The sequence below is a fragment of the Papio anubis genome, chromosome 7 (genome assembly GCF_008728515.1).
Source record: "Papio anubis isolate 15944 chromosome 7, Panubis1.0, whole genome shotgun sequence".
Classification (NCBI taxonomy): Eukaryota; Metazoa; Chordata; class Mammalia; order Primates; family Cercopithecidae; genus Papio; species Papio anubis.
In genome coordinates this window covers 36,093,267-36,109,342 of record NC_044982.1, presented here as the reverse complement: position 1 = coordinate 36,109,342, position 16,076 = coordinate 36,093,267, and the positions used below count along the sequence as shown (strand labels likewise).

Genomic DNA, 16,076 nt, shown 5'->3' with positions numbered 1-16,076 from the left:
ATGTCTATGTGTTATTCTATATATTATATAATGACCCCTTGTGAGCAGGGGACAATCAGGTTGCCTGAGGAGGAGTGAACCGGCCCAGGTTGGAAACCTCTGTCAAAACTCCCATGCTGATCAGTAGTGGGATGGTTTATATTTATATTTTATATTATATAATGTAATATATATAATATATAATATATATTATAGATAAATACATAAATAATATATATAATATAGTTATATATAAAATATATGTATTTTATATAGTTTTTCATATTTTCATATATATGAAAACTAGTCTGGTGGGAGGATCACCTGAGCCTGGGGAGGTCAAGGCTGCAGTGAGCTGTGATTGCGCCACTGCACTCCAGCTTGTATGACAAAGCAAGACCCTGTCTCAAAGTAATAATAATAATAAAAATAATTAAATTTCTCATTTCAAAGAGCACAGAGCCCATAATAAAAGAGGGTTAAAATGGAATATTCCTACTTAAAAGACAGGGAAACCAAACAGATGTGTGCCAGGCTACCATGTGTTGAGGTGACCAATGAAGACAACAAGCCAAACTGAAAATAACTATCAATTCATTGGTTGTGACAGTGCAGGCAAGAGTCAAAAGAGAAAGGCACTGGTTCCCTACTGTTTTTTCCCAATAGAACAGTGCCAGGCAATAGTCAAATGGAAGCACAGGTAAGGGAAATCATTTCCTTTCCGAGGAGCCCCAAACAAAAGATTCCTGCTTTTTATGGACTTATAGGGCCATGGAAAGAAAGGGGGAGAAGGGCTAGGAGTGAAAAGGTCTGGAGTCAAAATGGATAAAGCTGTCTCAGCCAAGGCCCACAATAACAAGGTCTCAGCAGAGGTGCCTGGGAAGTATCTCAAGAGAGGCCCCAGTCAAGAGGCTTCTGAATGGAGGTGCCTGAGCTGGAAATGCAGTTATGCATACTAGCACTGCAGCTCAAAGGAGCCTAAGTCCTCAACTGCAACTCCTTCTAGAAAACTACAATGCACTGGTGGTACAATAAGTTAGATGTGGGGAGAGCAGCTCCTCTTATGAGGCCTGCCATGCAACACCTTGTAATTGCCTATGGGAGGGCCTGAAATATCACACATGGGACTGAGTCCTGGACCCACGCTCCAAGAGTATCCATATCTGGTAATAAATAGAGGTGAATTCAGGTCCAGTATGCCAATCTGCCAAAAGCCATACATTGTGAATAAAGAGCGTAAGGGGATGTTTTGGTTTAATGTCAGGCAATTTCTAGGGGCACTGGCTATTTTGATTTTATATATCTGGGAAGCAAAGACCAAACATCAGACCCAGGGCTTGGGTACAGAAAAGAGAAATTGAAATTTTCTTTTTCATTTCCTAACTCTGCTGATTCCCTACCCATCAGACTTTGAAAAGAAAAATAAAGGAAAAAAGAATGGGGCTCTGAAAATATTTGACCTTCCTCAGTCCTGTCAGCATTCACTGTGTCAGTCTTCACCACAGGAAAAGTAGGCAGTAGCACATGCTGTGTAATTTCAGAGCACTGGCAAGAGTCTCCCCCATCTGCCTTGGAGGCAACTCATAGCTCAGATATCTCTTAAACGTGTCCCCAATTTTCATTCTTATCACCTCTCACTTAGATTATTGTAATAGACTTCTGATTACTATCCCTGCCTCTGGTTTATTTCTCCCATCAGAATATCTGGGAAGCAATAAAAGATACAGAACTGGAACTTTTGGAAGTTAGTTGTGTAGAGGGGGTAATTGAAACCCATTAGGAAGGAACAAGCTCTCCTAGACAGGGGTGTAGCCTTAAAAACATATTTGACCTTTTTTTTTTTTTTTTTTCTGAGATAGTGTCTTGCTTTGTCACCTAGGTTATAGTACAGTGGCGCAATCACGGCTCGCAGCAGCCACAACCTCCCAGGCTCAAGCAATCCTCCCACTTCAGCCTCCTGAGTAACTGGGACTACAGGCATGCAGCACCATGCCACGCTAACTTTAAAAAAAAAAAAATTGTAGAGATGGATTCTCACTATGTTGCCCAGGCTGGTCTCAAACTCCTGGACTCAAGGAATTCTCCTACCTTGGCCTTCCAAAGTGCTAGGATTACAGGCTTGAGCCACCACTCCTGCCAAAAAACATTTCCCTACTAGTGAATGAGGGGCACACCCATTTGTTTATTTGTTCAAAAATTAATCCTTGTGAATATTTATTACTATACTCTAGGCATTAAAATATTCTACCTAGAAAATAATGACGGCAACGAGGTGGGGTTTTCAGCAATGGTTTCATATACGAGATGACACGTGAGAGGGAAGAAGAAAGGAGAAAGGAAGAGGAAAGGAAATATGTGAGCATAAAGCATCCTGACATATTCAAAGTTTTGCAAGCATTTCTCTGTTTGGATATTGGGGATATCTTAATCCATTTTGTGCTGCTTCAACAGAGTATCAATAATAGTGGAGGACTTCAGCATCCTACTGACAGCACTAGACAGATCACTGAGCCAGAAAATCAACGAAGAAACTCTGGGCTTCAACTGGACTCTAGACCAAATGGACCTAATGGACATCTAAAGAACATCCTATCCAACAACCATAGAATATGTGTTCTTCTCATCTCTACATGGAACATTTTCCCAAATTGACTATATGTTTGGCTACAAAGCAAGTATCAATTATTTTTTTTTAAAAAAACCTAAATCATATCAAGTGTCTTCTTAGATCACAGTGGAATAAAATTTGAAATCAATACCAAGAGGAACTTTCAAAACTACACAAACTTGGAAGCTAAACCACTTGCTCCTGAATGACTTTTGGGTAAACAATTAAATTGAGGCAGAAATTTTTAAAAATCATCAAAAGAAATAAAAATAAAGACACAATATACCAAAACCTCTGGGATAGAAGAAAAGCAGTCTTAAGTGGAAAGTTTATAGCATTACATGCTTACATCAAAAGATAGATCACAAATTAATAACCTAATGTCACACCTCAAGGAAGTAGAAAAACAAGAACAATTCAAAACCAAAGCTAGTGGAAGAAAAAAAATAAAGATGACAGAGGAACTAACTGAGATCAAGACCAAAAATATGACACAAAAGATAAACAAAACAAAAAGTTGGTGTTTTGAAAGGATAAGTAAAATTGATAGACTTCTAGTTAAACAAGAAAAAACAAGAGAAGATTCAAATAAGTGTAACCAAAAATGTGAAAAGTGGTATTACAACTGGTAACGCAGAAATACAGAAGATCCTCATAGAGTACTATGAACACCTTTATATACACAAACTAGAAAACCTAGAGGAAATTGATATATTCCTGGAAACACACAACCCTCCAAGACTGAACCAGGAAGAAACAGAAATCCTGAACAGACCAACAATGAGTAATGAAATTGAATCAGTAATTTTAAAATTCTAACCAAAAAAAACCCCATCCAGGACCAGATGGATTCACAGCCGAATTCTACAAGATATAGAAAAAACCTATATGTCCAAAAACAAATAAATGGATAAAGAAAATGTGGTATATAGACACAATGGAATATTATTCAGCCATAAAAAAGAATGAAATCTTGTCATCTGTGATGACGGAGATGAAACTGGAGGACATCATGTTAAGTGAAATAAGCCAGACACAGAAAGAGAAATACTGCAGGTTCATATGTGAAATCTAAAAAAAAAAAAAAATTGGTATAATAGAAACAGCAGAACAGTGGTTACCACATACTGGGGAGAGAAATGAGGAAGGGAGGATAAGAGAGGTTAGCCAATGGATATAAAGTTATGATTAGATAGGAGGAACAAATTCAGATCATCTATTGCACAATAGGGTGAATACAATTAATAGTAAAATATCACATATTATAAAATAGCTAGAAGAGGGGCTTTTGAATGATCTCACCACAAAGAAATGATAAATACAAAAGGTGATACATTAACTACTCTAATTGGATCATTCTACAACATAAATAGGTATTGAAACATCAAAATAAACCTTATAAATATGTACAATAACAATATGTCAATTAAAACAATAAATTTAAATTTTTTAATAAAATAAAGAGGTGTGTGTGTGTGTGTGTGTGAACAAAAGCTCAAAGGCCAGGATTTTTGTCTGATATTCGGAATATGGTGCAACACATACTGTGACATATTCAGTAAATATTTCTTGGTGATTCAATGCAAAATAGTGGGTCAAATGTCATTTCTAAGTTTTCTCATGAGAATCTCAGTGACTTTGTAGGTTCTTGAATCTGTATAAAATGAAAACTTTTGACACCTCAAGCTGTTGTTATAACCCAAGACTCATGCATCATGCACTTGACTCACTCCCTCTTGTCTATAGGTTACATGCACCGGGATGATAATTCCCAATGATGAACTTGCAGGGAATGCAGGTCAAGAGAGAACTTCAGGATCTTTCCATTTCTGATTGCATGTTAACATTACTAAGTGTGGCTTATTTAACCTCAAAAGCCCTAAACTATAAAAGGATATTTTTTGTTATTATTTTTTAATTCAATCAAAAAATATTACAATGTAACCTCAAAAAATATTTATAATGTGCCAATCACTGTGCTGGGTGATGGAGAAATAGCAGTGAATAAGATAGACATAGTCTCAACATTTCAGTCTAGTGAGGGATACAGACAAAAACACTCATAAACCGTATTGTAATCAGAGCTATGAGGGAGGAAGCAGAGTAGTCTGAGAGCATGAGGAGAGGGTACTAAACACATATGGGAGAAAGGGGAAGTCTTCCTAGAGGAAGGGATGTTTAAGCAGAAACAATGAAAGACTAGTAGGAGCTAGCCAAGTGAAAAGGAGAGGTAAGAAACTGCAAGCAGAAGGAAGAGCGTGAACCAAAGCCAAGAGGCAAGAGAGAAAAAGAAAATGGAAAATGTTCGGAATAGCTGGAACATAGAATATATGAGAAGACTGGAGAAGAGAAGATTGTAGCAGAAATCAGAAATAAGATCATTGTAAACTATGCCAAGGAATTGAGAGCAGTGGGACACTAAAGAAAGATTTTAAGGAGGCAAGTGACAAGGAGGCAAGATTTCAATTTAGAAATGTGTTATCATAATCTGAGCCTGAAAAGACAATGACCTATGCTAAGTAAGTAACAGTAACAGTAAAAAGAAATGAACTAATAAATGAACTAAATAAAATGATATTTAGGAGGTAGAATGAATAGGAATTGGTGAAAAACATGGGGTGAGGAGAAAAAGAATTCAAATTATCTAGCTTGGCAATTGGATGATTTACTGAGATACAAAACAGTTGAAAGAGCAATTTGGAAAAGAGGGTAGAATAGTTGGGTTTAGTTTTAGGTGTGTTGTGTTTGAAGTGCCAGTGGATCCTCCAAGTGAAGATGTCAACAGGACAAATATAACTAAGAAAAATCCATGAATCCCATATATAAACTTGGGAGTCCTAGCAGCCACTGAGGATATAGCAGAACACAGTGGTGGTTGAATCAATAATATGAAAGGAAATCAGTTGTATAGATATTTTTTATTGTCCTGCTGTGGGCTTGAGTTAAAATACTTTTCTGATATCCTAGCCTTACTTGCTAAATGAGGACCTCCCAAAACCTGGTGTTTATTAGGAAGCAAGTCCTATCTGCCAAGCTCTTCTAGACACTTTTCATTCCAGGCAGTTCATTATATCACTGAGTCCTCGCTGTAATCGCCAAACTGGGCTACATTTGAAAAAAGTGACTTAGAGTGATAATGAAGGTTACCTTGTTTTTCAGAAACAACAGCACCTAGCTTTTTAAGTGTTTAAAATAGGGTAATGTCCGAACCTCTCCTTTCTTTGCAGCTGCCACAGACACATAAATAGTCCCATGAACTCCCTTCTCTAATGCTAATTCATCACTGCAAAAAAATTAGGCATTCTTCCAGTAAAGAAGAGCCCAGCCCAGACTAGCATGGTGGCAAGCCCTTGCCTAAACGTAAGTTAGGTTGACCACAAAACGTTAGTGGGATTCCTTCAACACCAACTCCTCTACATCCTCCTGCTCCCCCTTCCATTTTTAGGGAACATTACAGTGTTTTTCTAGTTTGGCAGTAAATCTCTCTGTGTCTCAGTTTTGACTAAATAGTAACCACTGACGTTGGGCTGATATTAAACTAAATAGAGACAATATTCTTTCATGTAAGCCTCACAACAATGCTATGAGAGGATACTGGAGCTTAGAGAGGTTAAATAGTGTTCCCAAGGTCACAGAGCCAACACTCTAACAACAATGCTACCCTGGCTCCTATTTTTTATCTTTTACTTGTGTCAGTGACAATACTTACCTCAACAATAACTAATGCCCTAGGAATTCAATGAAAACAGTTGACCACTTGACCAGGATTTTAGCATTTAATCCTCCCAACAGTTTTATCCCCATTTTTTCTTTTTCTTTTCTTTTTTTTTTTTTTTTTTTTTGAGACAGGGTCTCATTTTGTCACCCAAGCTGGGGTGCAATGGCACAAACATGGATTACTGCAGCCTCAACCTCCCAGGCTCAAGTGATCCTCTTGCATCAGCTCCCACAAATAGCTGGGACTACAGGCACAAGCCACCACGCCTGGCTAACTTTTTTTTTTTTTTGGTAGAGATGGGGATTCATCATGTTACCCAGGTTGGCCTCAAACTCCTGAGGTCAAGCAATCTGCCAACCTTGGCCTCCCAAAGCACTAGGATTACAGGCATGAGCCACTGCACCCAGCCAATTGTCCCCATTTTTAAGAGAAGGAAACTGAAGCCTAGAGAAGTTGTCACCTGCTCAGTGAAAACAAGTGACAAGTGGCAGAACCAGGATTTGAATATGAAAAGTCTAACTTCAGAGACTTCACTGTAATCACCACACGTCGGCCTAGGTGACCTCTAAGGACCCTCTTCTCTTACTCACCCCGGTCATCTATACAAAGATTCCGTGATTTGTTCTTATAACAAGGCGGCTTATCACACTTTATTTCACATAAGATATACTGCTAAAATTATGGCTTTGAATTATATATTGACTCTATAATATTAGGATATTTAAGTTTAGAAACTTTATATTCAACTTGGTTTAACAAGTTCTTTGGCCTGAGCATTGGAAGTAGCTGAGGAGGAAGGGGCAGGTGAAACATTACAGGTTGGCTCAGAACCAAAATGAGGCAGAAAGGTTTATTTTTCAACCCTAAAGGTACAGGAAAAGGACTGAGTCACCCCACTCTCCCCAGCTAGATTCTGGAAGAATCTAGCACCTTTCCATACAGTAGAAGCTTCCTTTGCCAATGGCAGCCTCTGCTTCACCAAGCAGTATTCTATTGGCTCTTCTTTTGGCTCAAAGAAGCATAAGGCTGGCTAGATTTCCTTGTTAGTGCTCAGGAAGAATTCCAAACCCCAGATATATCGGGACAAAAAGAAAAAAAAGAAAGAAAAATATTTCACCTTTCTCTGGTTTTTTTTTTTTTTTTTTTTTTTAACTGAAAGAGGATTGGTAAAGGAAGTAACCATAATTTTTAAAAATACATTTTAAATAAATCCTGAGTATGGTACTCCCAAAAGTCTCTAGGCTAATGGGTTAGACTAGAAAATGAATACTTGGCCTCTTTTTTTGTACTTTCCCTCTAACTAGTTGTCTGAGAGGCCCCAATTCCCACAACAACTTTGAACGGCTCTTCAGCCCCACAATTCAGATCTAACGATTCTGATTCTGAATTCTTCTTTAGACCTTCCTTCTGTTTTTCCACATACTAAGTTGGCTCTGTTAATGCTATAAAGTAGTAGCATTCCTACTTTGTAATAGAAATGGAAAGGAAATCTGGCCATATTCAGGAGCTCCATGGTTATGAACCCATATTACAAAGTAGTAGCATTATCAGAGCCAACTTAGTATGTGGCAGAAAAGAGGGAATTCACTTTGAAACTTAAGTAACAGCCAACTTGAAACAATGCAGTCTCTTTACTTCTTAGCACAGAAAAGTACTTAATGAAGATAAAATGTATCTGTCAACTACAATGCAACTTAGCTGCTGGCAAATACAATGTAAAGAAAGACTTGGGCCGGGCAGTGGCTTGTGCCTGTAATCCCCGCAGTTTGGGAGGCCGACAGGGGCAGATCACGAGGTCAGGAGTTCGAGACCAGCCTGACCAACATAGTGAAACCCCTGTCTCTACTAAAAATACAAAAATTAGCTGGGTGTGGTGGCACGTGCCTGTAATCCCAGCTACTCAGGAGGCTGAGGCAGGAGAATTGCTTGAACCTAGGAGGCAGAGGTTGCAGTGAGCCAAGATTGCACCACTGTACTCTAGCCTAGGCGACAGGGCAAGACTCCATCTCAAAAAAAAAGACTTGAAGAAGAAAGAAAAAAGGAAAGAGGTAAAGAAAGAAGGGAAACTGTTAATAAATTCTGTCTGTGGTAAAGAAAGAAGGGAAACTGTTAATAAATTCTGTCTGTGGTATATGTGCTTTTATGTTTCTCTCAATATTATCCTTAAATAGCCGATTTAATCCCCACCAGTGAACCTAAACTTTTATTTACTGGAGGAGTTTAGAGAGCCCTGAATTTCTGGTTTTGACAGGTCAGATATTTTACATTCCCAGTGTAAGATTATCTGGTTCCTGTAAGAGAGTTAAGAGGAAATCAAGCTGTATGTTCATCCTAATTTTTTCTCTCTGTCCTACCCACCCTTGTGCCCAAATACCTTCCTCTTAGGCCCACACTCTAGTCCTGAGTTTACCAACAAAGTCTCAGCATCTCTACATATGGGAGGGCTGGGGCAGAATGCAAGAACAGGGAATAAAAAATGGATGATTAGCTTGGCTGGTGACAGACTGTTGTAGCACTAGCAGAATCTGCAGGAGTTCAGATGCAATTTTGCAGATCTGAAAAGATCTCGGGTAAAAAAGAAGGGAAAGGAAATCTGGCCATATGCAGGAGCTCCATGATTCTGAACCCATATTCCATAGTTTTCACAGGGCAACCAAGTGATCCCACACAATTCAAACATATGTGGTAGTCAACAGTGTAATTTGAGGAACATGGAAATAGCCATCTGTTCAGAAAAGAGGTCTCTTGCTGGGTCTGAAATGCCCCTTTCACACATTAAACCTTGATGACATCCTAGTTTCAACATTAGGACACCAAAGGAACCACATTATACCATTCAGGTACTCAAATCCAAAGGGAATTGATGGAAAGGTTTTAGTGGGAGAGAGTGTTGTCAGCAAGATGGTGGAATAGGAAGATACAGGCCCTCCTTTCCTCACAGAGACACTGAGTTAACAATATACAGATCAGAATAACTCTGTGAGAACTCTAGAGACAGGCTGAGAAGCTACAGCACCCAGGTCATTGTAAAACCAAGAAGGGATTCTGGCAAAATGGATAGACAATTTTGCAACATCTGGCGTGCCCATCTGTATCCTTTCCTCTATGTGGCATAAACCTGAGCAACTTCGGAGAAACCCCTTACTCCAAGGCTTCACCCTCAGGGATGGAAAAAGAAGAATGAGCCATGCATTGAATGTTCTGGCTTATCTGGGGGCTGCCCAAGGGATTCATTTCTGTCTCACCTAACAGAAATCAGTGCTGACAGGACCAGATCAAGCATTTGGAAGCCACTAAAAACAGAGGTGAGTAGCAGGTTAGAGTCGCAGTTCCACAGGCAGACACCAGAAGGAGTAAGAGATCAGAAAAGGTTTGAGAGGTCCTAGATCCTCCAGCAGAGCTGATTGGTGAAGGTCTTTCCCTGTATGAAACCAAAGACTGGGAAAGGTCTTCAAATGGCCAAGTTCTAGCAAAACATTTTAAGACATCCAAAGAAACAGAGAAATATGGCCCAATGTATCAAATAAAACTTCAGAAATCAATTCTGAAGAAATGTGATCTATGAGTTGCCTGAAAAGGAATTTAAAATAACTATCATAAAGATGCTACCAAAAGGATAACAAACACTATCATAAAGATGCTATCTAAAAGATAACAAACACTGGACCGGGCGAACACTGATAGGCAACTAAGTAAAATCAGGGAAATGATGCACGAACAAAATGAGAATATCAACAAGGAGACAGAAATTATAAAAAAGAACCAAACAAATTCTGTAGCTGAAAAATATAATAACTGTACTAAAAAATAGTAGAAGGATCCAACAGCAGACTTGATCAGGCAAAATAAATAGCAAACTCAAAGACAGGTCATGTAAAGTCATTGAGTCAGAGAAGCAAGAAGAAAAAAAATGAAGAAAAGAGAAGACAGCCCAAGGGATTTACAAAACACTATCAAGAAGCCTAATATATGTATTATTAAAATCTCAGAAAAAGAATGAGAGAAAGGGACAGAGAGCTTATATGAAGAAATAATGGCTGAAAACTTCATAAATCTGAGGAAAAAGAAGAACATACAGATTCAAGAGCTCAAAGAACCCTAACCAGAATAAATCCAAAGAGAATCACACCAAAACACATTGTAATCAAACTCTAAAGTCAAAGACAAAGAGAGTAACTTGAAAGCATGAGAAAAGCAATTTGTCACATAAAAGGAAACTTCCATAAGATTATCAGTAGATTTATCAGCAGAAACTACAGGTTAGAAGGGAGTGGCATAAGATATTCAAAGTGATGAAAGAAAAAAAATGGTCAACCAAGAAAACCGTATCTGGCAAACTGTTCTAAAATTATGAAGAAATTAAGACTTCAAAATAAACAAAAGCTGAGGGAATTTATTACTACTAGACCTTCTCTACAAGAAATACTAAAGGGAGTCCTTAAAGTTGAAATGTAGAGAGCAATACAAAGCCCTATGAAAATAAAAGGTTCTCTAGTAAGGGTAGTATATAGACAAATATACAAACCTATAGTGTTATAATTTTTGTGCATGAAATATTAATGAAAGAAATATTTTAAAAATAGATCTGTGTTAATGAGTATACAACATACAAAGAAGTAATGTGTGACATCAGTAATATCTGGGGAGAGTAGGGCTGTAAAGGAGCAGAATTTTGTCCGCAATGAAGTTAAGCTGTTATCAATTTAAAGTAGACGGCTATCACTGAGATGTCTTACGTAACTGCAATGGTAACCACAAAAAACTACAGAATATACACAGAAGAAAATGAGAAGTAAATCCAATCATTTTGCTACCAAAAAAATGAAATATAAAGGAAGACAATAACAGAGGAAATGAGGAAGAAAAAAGCTATAAGACATACACAAAACAATGAACAAAATGGCAATAACAACTCCTTCCCTATAGGTAATTACTTTAAATGTAAATGGGTTAAATTCCCCAATCAAGAAACAGAAATTGATTACATCAGTTTTTAAAAATAGGATCCAACTATTTGCTATCTATAGGAGACTCACTTTAGATCTAAGGACATGCAGAGGTTGAGGGTGAAAGGATGAGAAAAGATATTCTATGCAAATGATAATCAAAATAGAGCAACAGTGGCTATACTAATATCAGACCAAATAGACTTTAAATCAAAGACTGTTACAAGAGGCAAAGAAGCGCATTATGTAATGATAAAATGGTCAATTCACTAAGAAGATATAACTTACAAATATTTACGTACCAAACATCAGAGCTCCTAAACATATGAAGCAAAACTTGGCAGAATTAAAAGGAGAAAGGTCACTTTCATAATGAATAGAACAACCAAATAACATCAATAAGAGGACTTGAACAACACTATAGACCAATTGAACCTAACAGATATAAGCAGAACACTCCATCCAACAACAGTAGGATATAAATGCTTCTTGCATGCACGTGGAACATTCTCCAGCAGAGACTATATATCAGGCCACAGAACAAGTTTTAGCAAATTCAGTAACATTGATATCACACAAAGAATGTTTTCAGCCAGGCATGGTGGCTCATACCTGTAATCCCAGTACTTTGGGAGGCCAAGAAAGGAGGATTGCTTGAGTCCAGGAGTTTAAAACCAGCCTCGGCAACATGGTGAAACCCTGTCTTTACCAAAAATACAAAAGTTAGCTGGGCATGGTGATACATGCCTCTAGTCCCTATAGTATATATGACTATACTCAAGAGGCTAAGGCAGGAGGATCACTTGATCCTGGGAGGCAGAGGTTGCAGTGAGCTGAGATCTTGCCACTGCACTCCAGCCTGGGTGACACAGCAAGACCCAAAGAAAAAAAAAGGACATTCACATTGATAACTGTAAAAAAAAAAAAAAAAAAAACATAAATGTACAAATGCGTGGAAATTAAACAACACACTCTTAAACAACCAATGTGCCAAAAAAATAAATCAGAAGAGGAATTAGAAAATACCTTGAGAAAACTGCAAATGAAAACACAACATACAAAAACTTACAGGATGCAGTGAAAACAGTGCTAAGAGGGAAGTTGTATGGCAGACACATGTGACAGCAATAACTCAAGCATACCCTGAGAATGACCCTATGGTCTAGGAAGAATATGTGTTCAGAGTTTCAAGCTAAGGAATTCAGGAGTGGCCAACCTGGAAATTCACTCCTTAACTATGAAGAACATCCAAACCCCTGGTCCATCCCTTCGAATGTAGGCTGTACAGGGGATCAAGGTCCTTTGTTTTGGGTTAAGTGGAGGTTGTTAAGTGGAGGTTGCTAAATGAAAATGTGGCATAACATGCATGCTTTTTACAAATAGGACTGGTTTGCCTGTCCAGCTCACTGGTCCTGGACCACCATGTATGTAAGTCCCCAACAAACCCTATGTCTTGTTTGCTGTCTCTGGTCTTTTCTTCAACCTCTGTGAATCAATATGAAACAATGGAATCAATATGGGTCCAGCACAACAGAAGTTTATAGCTGTAAATGTGTATATTAAAAAAGAATAAAGATCTCAAATCAACAATCTAACTTTACACTTCAGAAACTAGAAAAAGAAGAACTAAACCCAAAGCTATGACAAGGAACAAATAATATGATTAGAGCAGAGGTAAACAAAGTAAATAGAAAAACAATAGGAAAAATCAATACAACTAAGAATTCGCATTTGAAAAGATAAACAAAATGGACAGGCCATTAGCTAGATTTACTCAAAAAAAAAAAAGGAGAAGACTCATATAACAAAATTTTTGAAAGGGGGTACATTACAACCAATATGACAGAAATGAAAGGAATTATAAGATAATACTATGAACAATTTTCACCAACAAATTGGGTAATCTAGGGATAAATTCCTAGAAAGACACAATCTACCAAGACTGAATCATGAAGAAATAGATAATATGAAAGATCAATAAGAAGATGTTGAATTCGTGATCAAAAACCTCTAAACAAAGAAACGTATACGATTAGAGGGCTTCACTAGAGAATTCTACCAGACATTTAAAGAATTAACACCACTTCTTCTGAAATTCTTCTAAGAAATGGCAGATGAGGAATACTTCCAAGCTCATTCTATGAGGCTATAAGGCTAGCATTACCCCTGCAACCAAAGCCAAAAAAAAAAAGTCACCAGAAAAGAAAACTATAGACCAATATCCTGGATTAATATTAATGCAAAAGTCCTCAAGAGAATACTAGCAAACTGCATTCAGTCAGATGTTAAAAAAAATTCACACCATAGCCCAGTGGGATTTATTTCTGAAATATAAGAATACTCTAACATATAAAAATCAACCCATGTAATACACTACATTAACAGAAGGAAAGGGGAAAAACACATGATCATCTCAATGCAGAAAAAGCATTTGACAAAATTCTATATACTTTCATGATTAAAAAACAAAACTCAACAAACTAGGAATAGAAGGAAACTGCCTCAACAAAACAAAGATCATTTATGAAAAGCCCACAGCTAAATCATACTCAGTGGTGAAATACTGAAAGCTTTTCCTTTAAGATCAGGAACAAGACAAGGATTTCTACTCTCTCCACTTCTGTTCAATATAGATTGGAAATCCTAGCCAAAGCAATTAGGTAAGAAAAATAAATAAAATGTATCAAAATTAGAAAGGAAGAAGTAAAATTACCTCTGTTCACAGATGACATAATTTTATACATAGAAAACTCTAAGGAATATACACATACACACACACACAGAGAGAGAGAGAGACAGAAAATATATTAAAACTAATCAATAAATTTAGCAACATTGCAAGACACAAAATTAACACATAAAAGTCAGTTGCATTTCTATACACTAACAATGAACAATTGGAAAAGGAAATTAAGAAAACAATTCAATTTATAATAGCGTCAAAAACAATAAAATATTTAGGAATAAAGTGAACTAAGAAGGTGAAAGACTTGTACACTAAAAACTATAAAACATTGCTGAAAAGAGTAAAGAAGATAGAAATAAATAGAAAGGCATTTCTTATTCATGGGTTGGAAGACTTAATATTATTTAGATGTTCCTACTATCCAAATCAATGTACAGCTTCAATGCAAACGCTATCAGATCCTAATGGCATTTTTTTGTAGAAATGGAAAAATCCATCCTAAAATTCATAGGGAATCTCAAGAGACCTCAAATAACAACAACAACAAAAAAAAAAATTGAAAAAGAACAAATATGGAGAACTTAAACTTTCTGATTTCCAAACATATTATCAAAACAGTGTGGTATTGGCACAAAGACAGACAAAACAATGAAATAGAATATGAAGCCCAGAAATAAACCCTCATGTATACGATCAAATGATCTTTGACAAGACTGACAAAACCACTCAATGGGGAAATGACAGTCTTCAACAAATGGTGATGGGAAAACTGGAAATCCACATGCAAAAGAATGAATTTGGAAACCTGTCTCACACTATATACAAAAATTAACTCAAATGGATTAAAAATTTAAACATGAGATCTAAAACTATAAAACTCTTGGAAGAAAACATAGGGAAAAATCTCTTAACATTAGTCTTGGCAATGATTTCTGAATCATGACCACCAAAGCACAGATAACTAAAGCAAAAATAGACAGTTGGGATTACATCAAACTTAACTTTTGTGCATCAAAGGTCAGAATCAACATAGTGAAAAGGATATCTATAAAATGAGATTAAATATTTACAAATCATATTATCTAATTAGGGCTTAACTGCCAAAATATATAAAGAACTCCTACAGCTCAACAACAAAACATCAAATAACTCAACTTAAAAATGGGCAAAGGACTTGGATAGATGTTTCTCTGAAGATGACATAAAAATGACCAGCAAGCATATGAAAAGATGCTCAACATCACTGCTTATCTGAGAAAAGCAAATCAAAACCACAATGAGATATTACTGAGCACCCAATAAGATGGCTACTAGCCAAAAACAAACAAACAAACAAAACCTCAGAAAATAACAAATGTTGATAAGGATGTGGAGAAACTGGAACACTTGTGCACTGTTGGTGGATTGTAAAATGGTGCAACCACTATGGCAAACAGTATGGATTTTCCTCACCAAATTAAAAATAAAACTATCACATGATCCAACACTCCAGCTTCTAGGTATAAATCCAAAACAACTGAAAGCAAAGTCTTGAAGAGCTATTTGTACCCCCATGTTCACAACAGCACTATTTACAATAGCCAAAAGGTGAAAGCAATCCAAATGTCCATCAACAGATGAACAGATAAGCAAAAGTATTACATACAATAAAATATTATTCAGGGCTGGGTGCGGTGGTTCATACCTGTAATCCCAGCACTTTAGGAGGCCGAGGTCAGGAGTTTGAGACCAGCCTGGCCAACATGGTGAAACCCCGTCTCTACTAAAAATACAAAAATTAGCTGGGCATGGAGGTGCCTCCCAGTAATCCCAGCTACTTGGTAGTGGTTGACAGAACAATCTTATGAACCCTTCTTATCATCAGAGTAGCTTCAAAGAAATTTTCCAGGAGCCAATGATATTTTAACATCTTAAAAATGTTGCTCTACTTTAAAAGTAAGAAGTTAAATTTACAGAAAAACAAAAAGCCTAAAGAGCTTTGAGCTCTAAATTCCTTCCAATGTCTTGACCTTTGTAATAAAAATGTGTACTTGTATACATTATTGTGATCAATGGTCAACTTTATTTTTTCTTTTGATATTACACAAATGGCCTCTTAAGCTCTGGCATGTGGCTAAGTGCAATAAAAAATATAACGTT

The 16,076-nt window shown here is 37.0% G+C and overlaps 1 long non-coding RNA gene across 1 annotated transcript in view; it reads right to left on the bottom strand.

The window, feature by feature from the left end:
• Positions 1-16,076, bottom strand: part of LOC103886346 — a 33,977-nt gene that overhangs the window by 3,095 nt on the left and 14,806 nt on the right. The gene's annotated exons all lie outside the window — the stretch shown is intronic.